This window comes from Bufo gargarizans, chromosome 3, assembly GCF_014858855.1.
Source record: "Bufo gargarizans isolate SCDJY-AF-19 chromosome 3, ASM1485885v1, whole genome shotgun sequence".
NCBI classification, from domain to species: Eukaryota; Metazoa; Chordata; class Amphibia; order Anura; family Bufonidae; genus Bufo; species Bufo gargarizans.
The window spans coordinates 218,270,956-218,288,758 of record NC_058082.1 but is presented as its reverse complement, the minus strand read 5'-3'; the positions used below and the strand labels follow the sequence as shown (position 1 = coordinate 218,288,758).

The following is a 17,803-nucleotide window of genomic DNA, read 5'->3' as shown; positions in this document are numbered from 1 at the left end:
TGTTCCCAAAGCCTACTGCTCTCTTTTTCCTGGATCCCAGCTGTTGGACCTCCCTGATTACACTTTTATCTGTTGTAGATAATTCATATGCACATGCTGTACTAGAGTTCATGGAAATAATAAAGGGAAGTTTGCTGATAGGTACCCCACTTGGGGTACTGCTACAAAAAGTCTGTCTCCCATTCCTGACAGTGAAACTCCCATAACCAACTTATCATATGGGTAATATCAGGTAAGAAAGAGGATGCCCAAGCTAGAGTGGAGTGTATGGAACTAATTGTAATGAATACATCAATAGTACAGGTGAATATGAGAAAGAGACATACATGCTGCCCAAATTTATGGGGAGGGAATGAGGAGTAAACTGCTAGGTGGAGAAAAAGGCAAGTAAAGTATTAGCTGCACAATCACAACACTGTTAATTTGTTAACTGTAAATTCCTATATCCTGTCTGATATCTCAAGTTTATAGGCAACTTAAAGGAGTAGTCCGGGCTTTTACTATTAATGACCTATCCTCAGGATAGGTCATCAATATCAGATCAGCGGGGGTCCGACACCTGGCACCTTTGCCGATCAAATGTAGTCGGCGCATGCTGTCCGCACGTGTGGTCTCCCTTCTCTCTTCCTGTTTGCTGCTTTGCAATAGACAGCAGTGGTGGACAAGAAGAGAGAAGGGAGATGGCATGTGTGCACAGCATATGCCGTGTCCTCATACAGCTGATCGGCAGGGGTGCCGGGTGTCAGACCCCTGCCAATCTGATATTGATGACCTATCCTGAGCATAGATCATCAATAGTAAAAGCCCAGGCTACCCCTTTAAACCTGATTTATACTATCTACATGTTCACCATTTTTCTTATTGCGTATGGCCTCAGAATTGCTTCCCACTTCCATTAGTACTTTTATCCAAGATCTGATAACCCTCAAAACATTTTTCACATAGTTTTAGTTAAAGAGCTCTCCCCATAAGTCCTTGAGTCCTTTTAATTATACAGTGATTACAGGGATAGTACAACAATAAACATACATCTTCAATCAATCAAATATGCCAGAGTGCTTATTTTTACAATATATTTCTATAAAAAAAAATATTTTACAGTTTAGTACATATAATAACTACCATGGTCACCATTTTGGATAGAAGTTAGGAGTTGTTGCTAGTGGAGACAGTTACAAGCCATCATTATGATAGCATAATAATATTCTGGTATAAGAAGAGGTCTAGCTGTATTCTCTGCGGATTTGTCTTTTCCACATAATCAAGATATATACTGTTACTATGTGGTATGCTTGAAGTAAAATCTGACTAAGGAGTAGTTCTTACCAAAATGGAGGTAAAGATGACTATTGAAATTACAAACAAATGAGTGCAACAACCAAATAATCTCAAATAGCAGGTAAGCACTGTTTGTATTTCAATTGCATATTAACCACAAAAGTCAGAACTTTTTGATATTGGTGTTCAAGTTTTGTGTTATTAGAAAGAGACTACCGTATTTTCCGGCGTATAAGATGACCGGGTGTATAAGACGACCCCCAACTTTTCTAGTTAAAATATAGGATTTAGGCTATACTCGCCGTATAAGACTACCCCTCCAACACTATTTACTTTGGCATTAAGATCTGCAGGTAATTGTTGTGCAATTTTCGTCTTTTGCCTCAGTACCATATTATACCTTTCCAAGAATCTAGTACACCAGGATACAGTGGCCTTAAATCTTTTGCTGTGATCTGGGTTAGATTTGGCCCACTGAAGTGGAAACAAGCGTATTTTATTTCGTGTCACTACATAACTGTTTTGGCGATGATCATTCACCATGTCTGCTAAATGTTTTTTCGAGTTCTGGCCAATGAGGGGTGCCTCTTCTTAATGCACACTTACCCCTTGGCATACTCTTTAATGCTTTTTCATTTGGCTGAAGTGCAGATGCTCCTGCTTCCCCTGCCTTCCCTCAGAATCGCCAATCCAACCCAGTATACAACAACCAGCCAATCACGGCAAGCGATGTACCAGTATTTTCTGTGCACACTGCATACAAAGCCTGCTTGGATTGGGTGGATCAGCTCTCCCTGCCTGCCCAGCCCTTGCTGTCTTCAAGACGATCTGAGGTAGTACGCAGTGTGATACTGCCGGCATGAGAAAACCACTGAGAGCAGGGAGAGGGGGCTGCTTCAGGAGCGGCTGGCCGGGATGCAGAGCACGGTGGCTCAGCTAGAGGGTGCCTGCCCCTGAAGCTGGAGAAGGACAGCTTCTCCAGTCCGGCTAGGAAGTAAGTTTCAGCACCCCGTATACCAGCATATAAGACGAACCCCGGCGTATAAGACGACCCCCGACTTTTCAAAAGATTTTCATGTGTTAAAAAGTAGTCTTATACGCAGGAAAATACAGTATGTCAGAGAAAATTGTTCACAGCAATCAATCAGATTTACAGGGTTTTTGTAGAATGTATACTTTGAAGGCAGGGGCGGAATGGCCATAGACCTTACCGGGAAACTTCCCGGTGGGTTGATGCCCAGGGGACCGACCAAGTTCTGCTTTCTGCCGCTGGCTGGGTACATAATGAGATCTCAGTAGTAATTAATGCTGTGAGAATCAGGCACTCATATACACTGCCAGGGACTGCACATGCCCTCCTGAATTTAACTTCTGGGGCCTGGATCTCCCTCATAGGCCCCGAGCTCTATATCTTAATCAGAGCCAACTGGAGGAGGACAATAAACCCCTGCTCTGCATAGGTAACAGGGCCCGAAATTTTTAAAAATCATCTGTTCCATTGGTGGGTGACATTAACCCATTTCTGGCGATGAAAAACCCCTGCTCTGCGGATATGACAGAGACTTACATTTCTAAAATTTGTCTTTAATTGGCCCTTTCATTCGAGCCTTCTGCTTCAATAGCTTCTCCCACATTTCCGCACGGTCACATTGCAGCCATTAACCTGCCTTGGATGTGGTCTCTCTTTCTCACGCTCCCTCTCCGGCGTGGAACCCTGATTCGCACGTAACCGTGATCAACATGGTAGGCGCAGAAAAGAACATCGAAAGTTGATAGAGAAGATATCCAAATGGATGGTGGATGTCAATGGGGCACCTCTGCATAGATGACAGGAACATAAATTAAAAAAAAAATAGTCTTTTACATTATCAGGTGACATTTTACCAATTTTGCCGGGTAGAAACCCCTGCTCTGAATAGGTGACAGGGGATTAAATTAAAAAAATTCTTCTTTAATTGATGCGCGCCACCTCCTTTCATTTAATGCTTAAACTTTAACAAGTTGTCCCATATTGCGCTTCAATAGTTTGTCCCACATTTCCGCTCTATCATATTTAATTTGAAACAATTAACCTCCCTTGGATGTGGTCTCCCTTTCTCACGCTCCCTCTCCGACGTGGAACCCTGATTCGCCGATAACCGTGATCAACATGGTAGGTGCAGAAAAGAACATTTAAAGTTGATAGAGAAGATATCCAAATGGATGGTGGACGTCATGGGGGCACCTCTGCATAGGTGACATAAATTTCAGAAATTCGTCTGCTACATTGTCAGGTGACATTTTACCAATTTTGATGGATAGAAACCCCTGCTCTGCATAGGTGACAGAGACTTAAATTTCTAAAATTCGTCTTTAATTGGCCCTTTCATTCAATCCTTCTGCTTTAATAACTTGTCCCATATTTCCGCTCCATCACATTGCAGCCATTGATCCTCCCTTGGATGTGCTCTCCCTTTCTCACGCTCCCTCTGCCGGCGTGGAACCCTGATTCGCCGATAACGGTGATCAACATGGTAGGCGCAGAAAAGAACATCGAAAGTTGATAGAGAAGTTATCCAAATGGATCGTGAACATCACGGGGACGAGCGACATGGTGGGGCAGTATGTGTACACATGCCTATACGTACTGACTGATGGGTCTCCCCCCTTCAACTTCTGGGTCTCCAAATTGGGCACATGGCCGGAGCTTGCCATTTACGCCTTGGAGGTGCTGCCCTGCCCTGCAGCCATTGTATTGTCTGAGCGTTTGTTTAGCGTGACTGGAGGGGCTTATCACAGGTTAAATTTCCCAATGTTTTGGGGTGTACCCTAATTTAAACAAAAAATAATAATTAAAACAAAAAAACTGTGTAGGCTACCTCCTCTTCCACCGTCGCTTCCACCTACACCACCACATCCACTGCCTCCTCAACCGCCTCCTAGATCAAGATTATAATTTTTTGGATTTTATGTTATTTTAAGTCATTTACCTATCCACATTTGTTTGCAGAGCACTTGCCATGCTCTTAACCACATTTTGCTGCCATTTGGCCTCGAGCCCTTTCCATGACTTTTTTAGAGCCATTTTAGTGCTCAAAAGTTCGGGTCCCCATTGACTTCAATGAGGTTTGGGCTCAAGTTTGGGTCCCGAACTCAAACTTTTTTGTGAAGTTCGGCCGAACCCGCCGAACTTCCAGGTGTCTGCTCAACTCTAATCATGAATTCTTGAATTTATGAACTTATGGCGAATATCTGTCCAAAAATTTACAAAATATAGTGAATTTGAATATTGCCTTTGCCGCTTATCACTAGTCCTCAACCTCAGCAGAAAGAAACTATTGTTCCTTCCCTTCATCTATTGCTCCTGATACTGCTCCCTGTGACGTGTTTTAATCATGGGATTTCTGCGCCAATGTCCTCCTCATCCTCCACCTTGTCCTCAGCTTCCACTGTATGCATGGTTCAGAGTGGTCCTCCAGCATACCACCTTTGCAAAGCACAGTGTTGTCACTTGGTTCTGCAACTGGTTGAATGGCCTGGGCAACCAGAGGCACACCAGAGAGGAACTGCTCTGCCTCATCAACCAATAAATCGAATCCTGGCTGTCTCCTCAGCAACTGGATATAGGAACCATGGTCAATGATAACGGGAAGGACATTCTGTCTGTGCTGCATCAGGGAAGGCTGAATGTGCTGAATGTGTTCCCTGCGTGAAGCACTTCTTCAATCTGGTTGTCACCTGGTTCCCAAAGTCTTCCACCTAACTGAGAGATTCTTGAAAATGTGTAGGAAACTGTGCATGCACTTTATCCACTTTTACCCTGCAAAACATGCCCTCCTTGAGTTGCAAAGGTAGAATAGTGTCCCCCTACATCACCTCATATGTGACGTTTCCACATGTTGGAACTCCACCCTCCATATGTCGGACCAACTGTATGAGCAGAGGAAACCTGAGACTGATTTCTTGATGATGCAGACAGACAGCACTACTTCCTGATGTAACTTTGACGTTAGACAGTGGCAGATCATTTGTTACACCTGTTGTTTACTCAAGCCCTTTGAGGAGGCCACTTTATTTGTCAGGCATCAGGACTAAGGGATGAATGATATCATTCCACTCCTTCATGTCCTGTAGGAGATGCTGATAAATCTGACTGGCGAGGGGACACAAGATGTGGCACCTACCTCTCATGACCACCTGAGCCTTGTGGAGGCTGAACTGGCACAGAAGGAGGAGGAGGAAGAGGAGGAGGACATAAATGCCCAGGAATTCTATACAGAACTAAGTGTTTTTTCTGCCCAAGTGACAGAAGAAGAGCACAAAGAGGAGGAATAGCAACGAGTAGGATGATGCAGATTGCCTTGAAAAACTCTGGCAGTATTCAGTGTAGATGGAGGCAGGGAGTCCCTCTGAGCCCCTTGCGAAAATGGGCAGATGCATGCTGAGTTGCTTGCGTAGTAACAGCCGTATTATGACCTTTCGGCAGAGGGATGACTATTGCCTCTCCAAGATATTAGATCCTCACTACTGGTCCAAAATAGGGTCCTTTTTTAACACCTTCTGAGAGGAATGAAAAACTCAAGTACTATCGAGACATCCTTTGTAGTCAGTTTGTCGCTGCCTATGCGCCCCATTTCCCATCTTCACAAAGGTCTAACCGGGGGGACTCTCTGAGCTCATGCTCCACTGCCACTGAGGGGGGTGGGTGGTCAGGAGCAGCACCAGCTCCATCAGCAGCAACTTAAGTCTTGAGTCTCTGATGAGCACTTTTCTTCACCCGTCTACTGAAGAAACCACCTATCAGGCCTGGATCAACCAGGATTTCCAGACACTGGTGCCTGATACAACAGACTAGATTATTCTGACAGTAATGATCTGACTGCAGTGTGCTGCCACACCAGAACATTGTGATAAATGGCCCGTTAATTTTGCCCATGTCCTGCTGCCACTATTCTGATGTAACCTGCCTGATGCCACACGCTGCCACCATCTTGTGCCGTTACTAACATGGCTGTTGCCCCCCCCTTCCTACTGTGTTCCAGGGCTACTTTTGTGACTCTTCATGCTGTTGCCACCCTCACCAGTCTGTTAAGGCCTCTAGTTTCCCTGTTTGGTGGTGTTGACATCACCATTCATTTTTCCGCTGTCCCATCAGAAGAACAGAAAAAAAATAAAAAAAATAATGGGTCCTGACATTTGAGCGTCCAGAAGGCCTCTATCACACAGCCAGTATTTTGCATCAGGATTTGATCATGATTTGTTAGCCAAAAGCAGGAGTGGGTCCAAAACACAGAAGACATGCAAATATTTCCATCACATAGTATCTCCGTCTTTGACCCACTCCTGTTTTTGCCTTACTAGTACTGATCAAATGCTAACCAAATACTGATGGTGCAAAGGCGGACGCTCAAACTACAGGATCCACTTTTTTGGGCTGTTCTTCTGATGGATCAGAAGAACGGAAAAATAAACAGTGACATAAACAGTGCCTGGTAATTCAGTTATTATATAGTGTGCCATACCCCCATGAACTGAGTCTGCAACTGCAGTTATTATATAGTGTGCTATAACCCCATGTAATATGCCTGGTGCTTCAGTTATTATATAGTGTGCTATACCACCATGTAATTTGCCTGGTGCTTCAGTTATTATATAGTGTGCCATACCCCCATATAATGTGCCTGATGCTGCAGTTTTTATGTACAGTGCCATACCCCTATGAAATTTGCCTGGTGCTTCAGTTATTATATAGTGTGCCATACCCCCATGTAATGTGCCTGGTGCTTCAGTTATTATATAGTGTGCTATACCCTCATGTAATTTGCCTGGCGCTTCAGTTATTATATAGTGTGTCATACCCCTATGTAATGTGCCAGGTGCTGCAGTTCTTATGTACAGTGCCATAACCCTATAAAATTTGCCTGGTGCTGCTGTTATTATGTAGTGTGCCATTCCCCCATGAAATCTTCCTGATGCTGCTGGTATTATAAAGTGTTGAGCGAATCAAAGTATCCCAATTGAACTTAGACCCGAATTTCTGGGAAAATTTTATTAGCTGCGGTCATCTTGATTGAAGATCCCGCACAAAAATCTTCAATGAAGATGGCTGCAGTGGCCTTTTTGCACGCAAGGTGAGTATTATTATTATTTTTTTAACTGATTAACCCTTGAACGTCATCATTTTTATCTCAGATGCCGCGATCAACGATGAACGCGGCATCTGAGGAGTTTAATGATGGGATGGCGCAATTGCCGATCCCCATAATTGCGCCCGCTTCTCACAAAGAAATGCACTTCGTGATGTCATGAAGTGAATATCTTTGTGAAATTCACAGAAGCAGCCTAATCAAATTTTTGTAAACTTCACTCATCTCTAATTATATAGTGTGCTATACCCTCATGTAATGTGCTTGGTGCTGCTGTTATTATATAGTGTGACATACCCCCATGAAATGTGCTTGGTGCTGCTGTTATTATATAGTGTGCCATACCCCCCATGAAATGTGCTTGGTGCTGCTGTTATTATATAGTGTGCCATACCCCCCATGAAATGTGCTTGGTGCTGCTGTTATTATATAGTGTGCCATACCCCCCATGAAATGTGCTTGGTGCTGCTGTTATTATATAGTGTGCCTTACCCCCATGAAATGTGCTTGGTGCTGCTGTTATTATATAGTGTGACATACCCCCATGAAATGTGCTTGGTGCTGCTGTTATTATATAGTGTGACATACCCCCATGAAATGTGCTTGGTGCTGCTGTTATTATATAGTGTGCTATACCCCCCATGAAATGTGCTTGGTGCTGCTGTTATTATATAGTGTGCCTTACCCCCATGAAATGTGCTTGGTGCTGCTGTTATTATATAGTGTGCCATACCTTCATGAAATGTGCTTGGTGCTGCTGTTATTATATAGTGTGCCATACCCCCATGAAATGTGCTTGGTGCTGCTGTTATTATATAGTGTGCCATACCTTCATGAAATGTGCTTGGTGCTGCTGTTATTATATAGTGTGCCATACCCCCATGAAATGTGCTTGGTGCTGCTGTTATTATATAGTGTGCCATACCTCCATGAAATGTGCTTGGTGCTGCTGTTATTATATAGTGTGACATACCCCCATGAAATGTGCTTGGTGCTGCTGTTATTATATAGTGTGACATACCTTCATGAAATGTGTCTAGTGCTGCAGTTTTTATATAGTGTGCCATACCCCCATGAAATGTGCTTAGTGCTGCTGTTATTATATAGTGTGCCATACCACTATGAAATGTGCTTGGTGCTGCTGTTATTATATAGTGTGCCATACCCTCATGAAATGTGTCTAGTGCTGCAGTTTTTATATAGTGTGACATACCCCCATGAAATGTGCTTAGTGCTGCTGTTATTATATAGTGTGCCATACCACTATGAAATGTGCTTGGTGCTGCTGTTATTATATAGTGTGCCATACCCTCATGAAATGTGTCTAGTGCTGCAGTTTTTATATAGTGTCCCATACTCCCCTGCATTGAAATGTGTGTTTTGTACTTTGGTTATTATAGTGTGCCATCCCCTCATAAAATATGCCCTATGCTGCAGTTATATAGCGTGCCATACCGCCATGAAATGTGTTTGCTGTTGCTTATTATATAGATCACTATACTCCCATTAAATGTGCCTGATTTTGCTGTTATTATATAGTGTGCCATATCCCCATGAAATATGCCTGGAGCTGCTGTTATTGAATGGTCTGCCATACCTCCATGAACTGTGTCGGCTACTGCTATGATAAAGTGTGCCATACCCCCATGAAATGTGCCTGTCGCTGCTGTTACTATACAGTTTGCCATGCCTCCATGAAATGTGCTTAGTGATATACCGCGGTATTAAGAAATGGCAATATCGCCATTTATTAATTACTGCAGTATTTTTGTGACTTCATAAAACGTTATATTACCCTGCAGTACACCCACTAACCGGCACAGTGGAGAAGGAGGCAGCCCCAGGACATGGGTTACAACTGTCGCATTCTTTGCGCCAAGCCCCTCATGACCCAGAGACAACGTCTGAAGCGTCTTACCTGGGATAAGGAGAAAAAGGGCTAGACTGTCCCTCAGTGGTACAAAGTCCTGTTCTCAAGTTATATTTACATTTATTTTTAAAATCAAGGTCCCAGAGTGTGGAGGAAGAGTGGAGAGGCACGCAATCCAAGTTGTTTGAGGTCCAGTGTGAAGCTTGCACAGCCATGTTATCTGTTGGTGCACTGGTCCACTGTGTTATATCAAGTCCAAAGTCAATGCAGCCGTCTACCAAGAAGTTTTAGAGGATTCATGCTTCCCTCTGCTGGCAAGTTTAATGGAGATACTGATTTGATTTTTCAACAGAACATGGCACCTTCCCACACTGTCAAAAGTACAAATACCTGGTTTAATAACCACACCATCACTGTGCTTGATTGGTCAGCAAACTCACCTGACCTAAACCCTATAAAGAATCTATGGGTTATTGTCAAGAGAATTATGGCAAACATCAGACCTAACAATGGAGACGAGCTGATGGTAGCTATCAAAGCAATCTGGGCTTCCATAACAGGGCTCCTGTTGCATGAATTACTGCATTAATGTGGCATGGCATGGAGGCGATTAGCCTGTGACATACCCCATTGATGCAGTAATCATGCAACAGGATCCCCGACCAAGTATTGAGGGCCTATACTGTACATACTTTTCAGTAGGCCAACATTTCTGTATCAAAAGTCATTTTTAATTGGTCTTATGTAATATTCTAATTTTCTGAGATACTAACTAACTAATTATCAGCATTAACAGGAATAAACGTTTGAAATAGATCACTCTGTTTGTAATGAATCTTATGATATACGATATATTTCACTTTTTTAATTGAATTACTGAAACAAACTGTTCGATGACAATCTAATTTATTGGAATACACCTGTATATAATGCTTCCCTCCTGCCCCCTGTAGTGTCCCCAATATTGTCAACATATATACATAAAAAACCAATAAAATACTCACCTGCGTCCTGCTCCCTGCCTGTAGCCTGAGTTGGTGGTGCGATGACATGCTGTAGTAACAAACGCCTTGTCATTGTGCTGCCCGTGACTCGATGCAGGAGGTCATGGTGAAGTTCTACTGCCTCATCTCGCCTCATGGCAGAAGTGGGCATGAAACTGGGAGCCAAAGCCAAGGCTGGGAAGAGAAGGAGGTGGGAGCCAGCTCTGGGAAGCAGTTAAGTATGCTTTCCTTTGAAGGTCTGCTAAAGGACTGGGGGGAGTTGCCAAACCCCCCACAAAGGAGGGGTATCTCTGTTAAATGCAATGTACTCCAGGCAGCCAGCACAGATATACTAGTCCATGAGGCACTGCTAGCCACACACTGTCAGAAGTGGCTATCATTGTTTAACATTATTGATATATGTTAGCGCTCACACAGGCACAGAGTTTCATAAATCATGATAGGCAGTATTCCTAAAGTGACAGGGGCTCTGTTAGCTTCTGTGATATTTATGCAGCAATCCTGGTTTCCAATCCAATCTCCCACAGTGAGTGTTCACCAATTGCCCTGTAGTAGGGTGGATCAGTGAGGGCTTGGTTTCTGGAGGTGGAATTCGGTTTTTAGTCCTATCCCGATGGGTCCACCCCCATTATCCTGCTTGAGAGCCTGTTTTACTTTAGTACAGGGCATGCAGCCCATGTGTTTTAACTTATTGACCAGCGCCGTACATGTACGGATCATTGATCTGGCGGGTGCAGGAGCTGCGCCCGCCCGATCCGCGGCAAGGGTCCGGCAGTCACTGATAGCTGGACCCCTGCTGTATGTGCCGGCCCATTAACCCCTGCACGGCCGCGGTCAGTGCTGACCGCGGCAGGTGCGATGTCCGTGCAGGGAGGAAGCAGCCATCGTGTCCCTGTGCTGCTGTGATGGGGACCCGATGGCAGGGAAGGCAGCCCCGATGCATCGTGGCTGCCTTCCGGGAGAGCCTGTGAGATCCATCCCTCTGGATCTCACAGGCAAGCAGGCTGTAAGTGTAAGAATTGTGATGCATTGTAAAGGGGATCAGACCTCCAAAAGTTGAAGTCCCAGAGTGAAAAAAAAAAGGTTTAAAAAATAAAGTTTAAAAAATAATAATTTTAAGTTTCAAGAAAAAAAAGCGTCTTTTTCTCAAAATAAAGTAAAAGAAAAATTGAAAAAAATAGGGAAAAACAAAAAGTTGACTTATTAGGTATCACCGCGTCCGTACCGACTGGCTCTATAAAAATATCACATGACCTTACCCCTCAGGTGAACACCGTCAAATTTTTTAAATAAAAACTAAATAGTACCAATCTAACCGTCACCTCATCCTGCAAAAAATGAGCCCCTACCAATCGACCAAAAAATAAAAAAATTAGCGCTCTCAGACTATGGAGACACTAAAACATGATTTTTTTGTTTCAAAAATGCTTTTATTGTGTTAACTCTAAAAAAAATGAAACGTACACATATTAGGTATCTCCGCATTTGTAACAACCTGCTATATAAAAATACCAAATGACCTAACCCCTCGGGTGAACACCGTAAAAAAATTAAAATAAAAACTGTGTAATAAAAGCCATTTTTTGTCACCTTACATTACAAAAAGTGTAATAGCAAGCGATCAAAAAGTGATATGCACCCCAAAACAGTGCCAATCAAACCATCATCTCATCCCAGAAAAATGATATCCTACCTAGAACAATCGCCCAAAAAACTGAAAGAACTATGACTCTCAGACTATGGATACACTAAAACATCATTTATTTTTTTGTTTAAAAAATATCATTGTGTAAAACTTACATAAAAAAAGTATACATATTAGGTATTTACATGTCCGTAACGACATGCTCTAAAAAATATCACATGACCTAACCCCTCAGGTGAACACCGTAAAAAAAGAAAAACTGTGTCAAAAAAGCAATTTTTTGTCTTCTTACATCGCAAAAAGTGTAATACCAAGTGATCAAAAAGTCATACGCACCCCAAAATAGTACCATTCAAACCGTAAGACAATCGCCCCCCAAAAAAACCAAAAAACAAGTTCTTTCAGAATATGGAGACACTGAAACATGATTTTTTTAAATAAAAAAATGCTGTTATTGTGTAAAACATAAATAAATTAAAAAAGTATATATATTAGGTATCGCCGTGTCTGTAACAACCTGCTCTATAAAAATACCACATGATCTAACCTGTCAGATGAACATTGGAAATAACAAAAATAAAAACGGTGCCAAAACAGCTATTTTTTGTTATCTTGCCTCACAAAAAGTCTAATACAGCAACCAAAAATCACATGTACCCTAAAATAGTACAACAAAAAAATGCCACCTTATCCCGTAGTTTCCAAAATGGGGTCCCTTTTTGGGGGTTTCTACTCTAGGAGTGCATCAAGGGGTCTTCAAATGTGACATGGCAGCTTAAAATTATCCAAGTGAAATCTGCTTTCCAAAAAACACATTGGGTTCCTTTCCTTTTGCGTGATGCAGTGTGCCCGTACAGCAGTTTACGACCACGTATGGGGTGTTTCTGTAAACTACAGAATCAGGGCAATAAATATTGAGTTTTGTTTGGCTGTTAACCCTTGCTTTGTTATCGTGAAAAAATGGATTAAAATGGAAAATCTGCCGAAAAAGGGAAATTCTGAAATTTCATCTACATTTTCCTTTAATTCCTGTGGAACACCTAAAGGGTTAAAGTTTGTAAAATCTGTTTTGAATACATTGAGGGTGTAGTTTCTAAAATGGGGTCAATTTTGGGTGATTTCTATTATGTATGTGACTTCAGACCTGAAAGGGTCCTCAAAAGGTGGGTTTTGGAAATTTTCTGAAAAATTTCAAGATTTGCTTCTAAACTTCTAAGCCTTCTAACATCCCCAAAAAATAAAATGGCAAGTAGACATATGGGGAATGTAAATGAGTAACTATTTGTGTAGTTATTACTATCATAAAAGTAGAGAAATTGATATTTTGACATTTTCAAATTTCTCCAAATTTTTGGTAAATTTGGTATTTTTTTTATAAATAAAAATGAAATTTTTTGATTCAATTTTACCACTATCATAAAGTACAATATGTGACGAGAAAACAATCTCAGAATGGTAAAAGCGTTTAAAATGTATTACCACATGTCAGATTTGCTAAAAATGGCCTGGGCAGAAGGGTGAAAAATGGCTTGTTCCTGAAAGGGTTAAGGGAGTCTTATTATGTAATTTTTATATTCGTACTCACTTGCATTTTGACACTGTGCTCCTGCAAACCAGCAGTAAAATGCATTGCGAGAACTCCTCTATGATTCCTCTTCACCATGTGCATGAGCATGGGAGTCCTCTCAACGCATTTTACAGCTGGTTTGCAGGAGCACAGTGTCAGAGTATGAAGTATAAAGATAAAAATGATAAAATCAGACTCTGTGTCATGTACACAGCCATGCACCTTTGTTGCCTAAGGTGAAAAAGGTCTAAAATAGTTAATAAGAGTAGTGCAAATCTTGTATGCCACTCTTTTTGTGCCTGAATTCTGGCACATTTTTAATAGTACCTCTGCATAGCAACTGCTTCAAATAAAGATAGCATGAAACAGGAAAGAAATCTCTGTTGCTTGTAAAAATTGCAGTTGCCTGTCTTTCATGGTCAGGACCTGTGTTGTCTCCATCCAGTGGATTTTATACATGAGGCCTATTGTTTTTAGTATCAGAAAACATAGCGTCCTCTTCTTCTCACAAATTCACAAAGAATCAATGAGAATTTGACTTCCGGTGGACCGTCAGTTGTATTTTAGAAAAAAGCCTTGTGACCGTTTCCTTAAAAGGGACTGTCCATCCACATACGCACATACAAACAAACTTACAACAACAAAATAAGAAATACCCACATTACCAATCCCCTGCTCATGTTTCTTGGGTCCCCTGCAAGTCTCTGTTGACCTGGCTCTATCAATGACATGTTCACATTATATAACTGCTGCATCCAATCACTGGCCACAGTGGTGACCTCTGTGTTGTCATGTCATCTGCTAAATCTAGTGATTGACTGTTTTGGTCATGTGTCAACACATCATTGCTGTAGTCTAGCAAATGGAGACTGTGGAGGGCCAGAGAAGAGTCAGTACAGGAGAGTTAGGGGATTGGTAAGATTAGTATTAGTTCTTTTTCTATTTTATAGCATATATATATGTAAACTGCTTGTAGAACATTGTTTGCGTCTGTATAGCACTTTTTTGGTGTAAAATTGGAGGGTGACTTTTGAAGCCAGATTCCCAGTGTGGGAGTTTATCATGCCATCAGAAGGAAAAAGGCTTTATTAGTGGCATTATCCAATAGCTTCTCTGCTCTCTCCCTTAAAAGCATACATGAGTAAAATTCAACAGAATATAAGAATTAAATCCTAGTTTCTGTTGAAACTGTAGTCTATTTTAATAGTTAAATGATTAACTCAAATGCTGATGAACACAGAGAAGATATCAGTCTCATTAACTTGCATGTCTCTGAAAAATGCATAGACTGATAATGTCAAGGAATTAAATATGTTGACATTTTTATGAGCAGAGAATGACTACCACTCAATGAAGATAAGGCAACCTGTAATTTAGTCATTGCTAAAGAAAGACAGGTAGACCGGTTTGTCTTCAGTATATATTCCTTGTTATCTCTCTGTCATACAATATCGCTTTAGTTCTAACATGGATTGTAAACAGGAGGGAGAAAAAAGCTACTTCATTTAAAATGTTATAATGCACACACTTACTGAGTCCGTGCATATATTATGTATATTAGATTGTGTATACACAAACACTATATGGACAAAACTATTGGGACACCTACACATTTTACCTACAGGGGCTTTTATGACATAATTTTCTAAATACATTGCCATTAATATTGAGTTGGTTCCTCCCTTGCAGATAAAACAGCTTCTACTCTTCTGGGAAGGCTTTCTACAATATTTTGGAATGTCTCTGTGGGAATTTTTGGCCATTCATCCAAGAGCATTTGTTAGGTTCAACACTGATGTTGAATGAAAGGGTCTGGCTTTCAATCTTTATTCTAATACATCCCAAAAGGTGTTTGATGTGGTTTCGGTCATGGCTCTGTGTTGACCAGTCAAGTTCTTCCACACCAAACTCACCCAATCATGCCTTTATGTATCTTGCTTCATACAGTGGAACACAAAAGGGCCTTCCCCAAACTTTTCTTAGATAGTTGTTAGCTTGCAATTGTCCAAAAAGTCTTGCATTAAAATCCCTTCACTGGAAATAAGAGGCCTAGAGCGACCCCAGATAAATTACATATAGCATTATTTCTACTCTGTAAAAAACTTAATAGTTGGCACAACGCTGTGAGCCAGGTAACGTTCTTCTGGCATTCACCAAACCACACTTGTACATCACACTGCTAGACAGTCTTGAAAAAAGCTGCTTGGCCATGGAACCTCATGCAAAGAATCTAACTTTGCACAATCTTTGTGCTCTTGTTAATGCCAGAGGAGGTTTGGAACTTTGCATTTTTGAGTCAGCAGTGGCACTATGCTTTTCAGCACTTGGAGACCCTGGGCCACTCTGTAACTTTATGTGGTCTGCCACCCCGTGACTGAGTTGCTGTGGTTCCTAAAGACTTACACTTTACAATAATACAATTCTTAGTTGATCATGGAATATCTAGGAGAGAAGCAATTTCTTGAACTGACTTGTTGCAATAGTGGCATCCTAATACAGTACCATGCTCAAATTCAATGAGTTCTTTAGAATGAGCCATTCTTTAACAAATGTTTGTAAAGGCAGACAGAATGGCTAGGGGCTGGATTTTATACATATGTGCCAATGGGACTGAAAGAAATACCTGGATTCAGTCACTTAGAGGTGTGTCCCAGTACTTTTGTCCATATAGTATGAATTCAAATACGTATGGAAATAAAACATTTTACAAGTTTGTGTGTTATTAGGGAGCACACTGTAATAAGATATGTGCATATAAATCACATAGAACTTCCATGTAAGAGGTTTATGTACATGTCAATTATTTTGGTTTTATATAATTTTGTTGAAAAATGTATACTAAATTATGTACAACTATGTATACAAAGATGCACAGAAAGAAGAAGCACATACTTAGGCACATATAGGGACATTTTTTTAAGACCAGCGTTTTAGATGTCGGTCTTAATACCCCTGCGCTGGTGCTTGATGTGCCATAGTTATGTAGAGGCACTGGCCTCTACATAACTTAGGCACATCCACCGCCAGCCTAAATTTACACCAGTTCCCTTGCCTTAACAGGTGTAAAAAATGATAAATGAGATGAGCCTGCCATCGGGTCCCCTTCTCCCCCCATCCCATGCCCCTTTTTTTTTTTAGAACTGTCGTACCTGGTGTGGATGGGGAAGAAGTCTCAGATTCGCCCACAAATTCCCTTTGAGATCTAATTGGTGACAGATATATGCCAGAAATTGGTGTATATCTATTATAAATGACATCATAAGTTAGGACTGTCATCCTCATATATGAATTACAGTCTCTTAAAGGGCTTTTTCATTAGAGACAACCCCAATCAAAATGCAGACCACCTCTCTGAAATCCATATGCCCATGTAGTATATTATGGGACAACTCCTTTAGTTAGGATCATTAATTGGTTGCAGGTCAACCACCATAACCTGAAATAACTAGTACTTGAGAGCATGCAGTAACTCTAACTAGCTGTTGTTAAATTGTTTCCAAAGTCCCCCCCAAATGTCAACTTATAGTATGAAAAGGTGGATATTAAAGAATCAATGCATCTAAAATCCTAAAATATAACAGAAATGGCTTCTGAAAGCTATAAATTACTTTCAATGTAGAAAAGTGCAAAATAATCTACAGTAATAATAAAATGGAGGCAAAGAAGCAGATCATCTGGTCAAAGGTGGAGGGGAGTACTGTACATTCTACTGGTTCCACTAGACAGCCAGTAGGCACATGCATTTCAGTAATACTATGCTCACTTACTGACTGTTCTTGCCCCAGTGTGATATACTGATTCATAGGCATTTTATTAGTGACGTGCATTTTTAGGGTGTGGTTCCTTGAGCCAGTTCTATTACTGTTCTTTTAGGCTGAATGGGGTTTAGGTTGTAAATATTGTAACCTGAGACCATTGTAACTTGAGAAACAACTTCTTAGAATCCATTGAGCGGTAATGTTTCCCCATGCCAAATATAAAAATACTATACTATATATAAAACTATAATATATATATATATATGTATATACTATACTATATATATATAATACTATAAAATACTTGAGACTAAGATAATGCAAAATGTGGGACTCCATTATTAATTTATTATTATATTTTATACTGAAGATAATCAAATGTCTTTAAAAAATCCAAGAAACCTGCATACTGCAGAATTGCCTGTATGAAATGAACTTGTGACCGGGTCTGTTGGTGGAAAAAAATTTGTGATGCTCCCCATTATATCTTTTTAGATGTAAAAATGTATTTACATTTTTTATTTTTACTACTAGAGTTGTGTTACTACTAGAGTTG

General features: G+C 41.0%; 1 long non-coding RNA gene across 1 annotated transcript in view; it reads left to right on the top strand.

The window, feature by feature from the left end:
• Window positions 1-17,803, top strand: part of LOC122930538 — a 58,919-nt gene that overhangs the window by 31,335 nt on the left and 9,781 nt on the right. The window lies entirely within an intron of this gene.